This window comes from Mobula hypostoma, chromosome 10 (assembly GCF_963921235.1).
Source record: "Mobula hypostoma chromosome 10, sMobHyp1.1, whole genome shotgun sequence".
In the NCBI taxonomy this organism is placed as follows: Eukaryota; Metazoa; Chordata; class Chondrichthyes; order Myliobatiformes; family Myliobatidae; genus Mobula; species Mobula hypostoma.
Genome location: NC_086106.1, coordinates 134,341,128 through 134,347,127, shown reverse-complemented (window position 1 = coordinate 134,347,127; position 6,000 = coordinate 134,341,128). Strand labels below are relative to the sequence as shown.

Below are 6,000 nucleotides of genomic sequence, written 5' to 3'. Positions count from 1 at the left end.
TTTATGGCAAAACATTTTCCCTCTGCTCCTGCCCTCTTCTTTTCTCCATACTGCCCCCCCTTACCTCTTCTCCTCACCTGCCCATTACTTCCCCCAGTGCCTCTCCCCCTTCTCTTTCTCTGTGGTCCTCCCAGCTTCTTACTTCATCTGCCCTCTCCCCACCTACCCAAGTGCACTGTAGGAGCCTAAGACGTAGGAAGAGGTCTGCTCCACCATTCCATCATGCCTGATTTATTATATTACTCAACCTCCTTCTCCGTGTTTTGCCCGTAACCTTTGAGGTCTTGTCTAATCAAAAGCGTAATAACCTCCACTTTAGATAATCTCAATGACTTGGCCTCCACAGCCATCTGTGCCAATGAATTCACCACTCTCTGGCAAAAGAAATTCCTCCTTATCTCTGTCAATAAATGGATATCCCTCTGATCTGTGCCCTTTGGCCCTAGACTCGCCCACTTAAGAAACATCCTTTCCACATCTGCTCTACCTAGGTCTTCAGTAATTGGAGATTTCAATGAGAAATCCCCTCATTCTTCTAAACTCCAGCAACTATAGGTTAGACTCATACATTAATCCTTTCATTCCCAGAATCATTCTCATGAGCCTCCTCTGGACCTTCTCTAGACAGTCCAGAGGAGGTTCACCTATCACCTTCTAGCTTGTACTCCTTCCCCTTCCTACCTTCTTATTCTGGCATCTTCTCCCTTCCTTTCTAGTCCTAGTGAAGGGTCTCGGCCCAAAGCATTGACCGTTTATTCATTTTCATAGATCCTGCCTGACCTACTGAGTTCTTGCAGTATTTTTTGTGTGTTGATCTGAATTTCCAGCATCTGCAGAATCTTTTGTATTTATACGATGATACCAAAACCAGCTGGCTTGAGACATGAGGAGAGACTGGATGGGCTGGGACTGTTTTCCTGGAAGAGAAAAGGTTGAAGGATGACTAAGTTGTCAGACTTGATGCCTCTAAAACCTGGTATCAGCAAGAAATGGTTCCAAAGGGAACGAGATTTTTAAAAAGAAGTTTTCTCTCCTTTTGACCCTCAAGTGTTCCCACTTTTGTTTCTCTCTCACCAACCCTTCCTCTCCCTATCCTTGTTCCACTCACTATGCCCACAGTTCCACCCCCTTCCCCCCACCCCCCATCTTGTGGTGGTTCCCATTCTCATTCCCTTACCCAGAGTCCAGAGCTGGGCAACCTTAGTGTGGAGACACCAGTGTAGCATTCTAATTTTTCATCCAAGGTTCTTTCAGAAGTCAGGAAAGAGGCACAAAACTTGTTGCTTTATGATCGTTCTATCAAGAGTTAATAGAACAAAGGAAAGTTGAAATGGAGAGCGAGGTCCAGTAAGTAAAGGGAGAGACAAAGGAACTCAAACACGAGGAATTCTGCAGTTGCTGGAAATTCAAGCAACACAAAGATTCTCTTACTAGTTCTTCCTTCAGTTAGTCCTGACGAAGGGTCTCGGCCTGAAACATCGACTGTACCTCTTCCTAGAGATGCTGCCTGGCCTGCTGTGTTCACCAGCAACTTTGATGTGTGTTGTTAGACAAAGGAACTGTTTACTTAAAGCCCTCCAGTCCAGATACCATCCTGGTGACTCTCCTTTGCTCTCTCTCTAGCAGACCTGGATAGATACACGTAACCTGCAACCATTGTTCCTGATGTGAGCGCTGATCCCCGTTGCATTCCACCCCAACACAAAAATGATGGTTTATTCTTAAATTTAAACAATCTCCCTCAAAAGAAATTGGCAGGCTAGCTTTTTATTAACAACATTCCTAACTGTGGAACTCGGTATCCAAGACTATCAGGGATGCAGACTCAGTTGATATTTCTAAATGCCAGCTCAAAACCTATTTATTTAACCTTGTCTTTTATTCTCATGTTTACACTTTATCCCATTGTAAAGCACTTTGAACTATATTGTCTGCATGGGGTTGAGTGGGATCCGGGATCAGCCATGATAGAATGGCAGAGCAGATGCTTTTTTCTGAATTTTAAAACCATTTATTGTTACAGAAGGAGATGTATTGCACCAAGACATTAATTCTCTTTCTCCTAGACAGTTTTGGTACCCCGCAGTCTACCAGTACAACGAACAGCAATGAGACCAACTTTACACCAGCAGGAGCATCTCTCCTGATGGTTGATGGCTTCCCAATGTGCTGGTGGTTACCACCACCAAATGGATGTCTACAGGATTCATAGCCACACCACGGACACATGGCCAGCAACTTCTCTTGGCCTTGTCCTTATGCCTGACCAGCCTTCAGTATTGGTTTGTGAATACCACCAACAATAGCTCTGTAGGCAGAAGAAATGACTTTCTTGGAATCTGATGGCAATTTGACGGCTCTTTTTGGGTCTCGGGATTGTGAGAGATGACTGTTGCGTAATTTCCAGAAGCGTGGGCAAGTTTACCACGGTCTCCTGGCTTTTCCTCCGAACAGCAGACAGTGGTGCCTTCTGGCATGGTACCCACAGGGAGAACATTTCCAATGTCCAACTGAGCCTTCTTGCCACAATAGATAAACCAACCAGTTCAGCGGCAATGAATAGTTCAGTTCGTCTTTTGAACCGGTAAGGATCACGGAATACTACCTTTGCCAAAGGAGAACCGCAGCCAGGGTCATGAATTATATCCTTGACAATTCCCTTGATGTAACCATGGCGTTCAGCAAAGTCCTCTGCCCTCAACTTTGCAGGTCCTTTTCTATGTTTTACATGGGCTCTGAAGACGGAGCCTGCGCCCTTTCTCGGTCCTCTGATTACACGACCCACTCGACACTGCCAGGGCAGGAGTTTGCGCGAAAAGGCTGGCAGAGCAGATTCAATAGGCTGAATGGCCTAATTCTGCTCCTACGTCTTATGATCTTATGGTTCATATGAAAAGTGTTCTATAAATAAGTTATTATTCTTATTCCCACTCTATTTTTTGTTCTTTAACAATTCTCATTTCTATATCATCTTTTAGAGGATACATCTTCCCTCTATACTGTGCTCTCTAATTTTGTCTAATGTGTAGAGCTTAACAATGGCGCTCTGATACACCACATTGACTCGCACCCCCTTATCAATCCTGCACGTGAAAGAATTATGGATTTTGGAAGAGGTCCCATCAGCCTACTTCAAAACCCCAGTGGGCAAGTCATCCGGTACAGGGGATTTATCTCCAATACTTGGTTCTGAGTGGAGCACAGTTTTAAGAGAGGCGCAAGTGAGAAACTCAGCAGGTGGAGCAATATTTTGTGGGGAGTGGAGAAAGGAATTGGCTGTGTTTCAAGTTAACACCCTGCATCAAGACTGAGACTAGAGAGGAGATGCCTGGTGGGGAATGGCGAGAAAGGAGTCTGAGGTGATGAGTGGATGGAGGAGGGGTGACAGGTGACAAAGTGACAGACAGGGGGAGATTGGAGAAAGCTGCCGGGGGGAAGTATGCAGGAACCCAGAGGGATAACAGCAGGAACAAGCCCTCAAATTAGATTAGATTATGAGGACACTCAGTCCTCATTTATTGTCATTTAGAAATGCATGCATTAAAAAAAAAATGATACAATGTTCCTCTGGTACGATATCACAGAAAGACAAGACAGACCAAGACTAAAACTGACAAAAACCACATGATTATAACATATAGTTACAACAGTGCACAGCAATACCGTAATTTGATAACAGCAGATCATGGCATGGTTAAAAAAAGTCTCAAAGTCCCAATAGCCTCAACATCTCACACAGACAGTTGAAGGAAGAAACTCTCCCTACCATGAGCTTCCAGCGCCACAAACTTGCCGATGCAGCATCCTGGAAGCACCTGACCACAGTCCGACTCTGAGTCCATCCGAAAACTTTGAGCCTCTGACCAGCCCTCCGACACCGAGCGCCTCGACCCTGGCCCCAGCCACCAACAACAGGCAAAGCCGAGGATTTGGGGCCTTCCCCTCTGGAGATTCTCAATCGCACAGTAGCAGCGGCAGCAAACCGGGCATTTCAGAAGTTTCACAAGATGTTCCTCCGCGCTCTCACGTCTGCCTCCATCAAATCAGAATTGTGCACGGCCTCCTACTTGACAGATTACAGGTATTCATCACCAGTCGCACCGCCATCTTCTCCTTCTCCCAAGTTCCACTTGGAGAGTAAACAGAACAATCAGAAGAAAATTGGAGGGCTATATAGGAGGGAAAGTTTCAATTAGACCATAAGACCATAAGTTAAGCCACAAGACCATAAAACGTAGGAGCAGAATTAGGCCATTCAGCCCATCGAGTCTGCTCCACCATTGCATCATGGCTGAATGCGGATCCCACTCAACCCCATACACCTGCCTTCTCGCCACAACTTTGATGCCCTGGAAATCATCAACTTCTACCTTAAATATACCCATGGACTTGGTCTCCACACAGCATTCCACAGATTCACTACTCTCTGGATAAAAAAAATTCCTCCTTACCTTAGTTCTAAAAGGTCACTCCTCAATCTGCCACTTTTTGGCCCATTCTTCCAATTTGTCTGTCCTGCTGCAATTGCATTGCTTCCAAAGCACAACCTGCCCCTTCCCCTTTCTTCATATCATCTGGAAACTTTGCCACAAGGCCATAAATTCCATTATCCAAATTAGTGACAAACAATGTGAATAGTAGCAGTCCCAATACTGACCCCTGAGGAACACCTACTAGTCACTGGTAGCCAACCAGAAAAGGCCCCTTTTATTCCACCTTGCTCCCTCCTGCCTGTCGGCCATTCTACTTTCAATGCCAGTGTCTTTCCTGTAATCTTTCCAACCTTATCCATGGACCAATGCCATTAAGCAAGAGGCCCATGGACATCAGGTTGGGAACTTCTGGGTTCAATTGACCCTAGAGCAGATTAAAAGGTCTGCACAACATTGTAGACTGAAGGGCCTGTACTGTGCTGTAATGTCCTATGTTAGAAACATAGAAAAACCTACAGCACAATACAGGCCCTTCGGCCCACAATGCTGTTCCAAACACGTACTTACCTTACAAATTACCTAGGGTGTCACAATGGGGTGCTGGGAACAGACCCAAATGCAAGACAGACAGTGAAGTACAAGGAGCAGGACTTGGCTGGAGTAGGGATGTGACAGGATTCAGACCAGGAGCAGGGACAAGAACGCAGACTTGGGCTAGGGAAAGTGGGGACCAGGACTAGGAACCATGGACTAGGAGACAAGGCTTGGACTCCGAGCCAGAGACTGGACAAGGACCCAGAACCCGGGTCTTGCCTTGGGCTCGGACCCCAAAACCAGGCAAGGACATGACATGGCTTCAAGACAGGACGTAGCTGAGGTCTAGAAGCCTGAGCTTGGAGACAGACTGGGGTCTTAGCTCTTGAGGCCAGGGCTTTCGGGTCTGGAGCGCAGCTGCGGGACCGTTGAGGCCAGGGCTCTTGGAGCTCAGAGACAGACTGGGAACCGAACATCAACATAGAGCCAGGACTTACTCTTGGACAAACCGGGACTCAACCTCTCCACACCAAGGTGGGACAGGTCCACCTGCTGGGTAACAGCAGAACAGCCAGACTTACCCAACAGAGGCAAAGACAAGACAAGACAGATCCCCCCACAGGGCAACAGCAAAACAGCCTGACTTACCCCACAGAGGCAAGGACAAGAAGAGACAAACACCAAAGAACAGACAGTTCCATCTCTGCTCCAGGGTAGCTCCAAGTCTCAGTTCGGTCAACAACCTCAGCTGGCTAAGGAAATAGCCAGATCCCTAACTAGCTCAGAACGGCTAGCAGCCACTCAGCTGGCCCAGGAAACAGCCAATTCCATACCACAAAGACTACTCCAACAAGTGGCAACAAGACTCCACGAAGCAGTGATCCTCCAACCAGGCCTAGAGATCATGAATGGTTTCACTAGCTGTCCATCAGCAGATTGCTCCAAGGGGGACTGACAAAAACAAACCAGCAGCCCACACACAATCCCAAGGCTACTTATATTGCAAGCCCAAAGATGGGAATCGGGTGCCTAT

General features: G+C 46.8%; 1 pseudogene; it reads right to left on the bottom strand.

Annotated features, from left to right (window-relative positions):
* Positions 1–2,256: 2,256 nt before the first annotated feature.
* LOC134352577 (large ribosomal subunit protein uL2-like) overlaps positions 2,257–6,000 on the bottom strand; it is a 167,443-nt pseudogene continuing 163,699 nt past the window's right edge.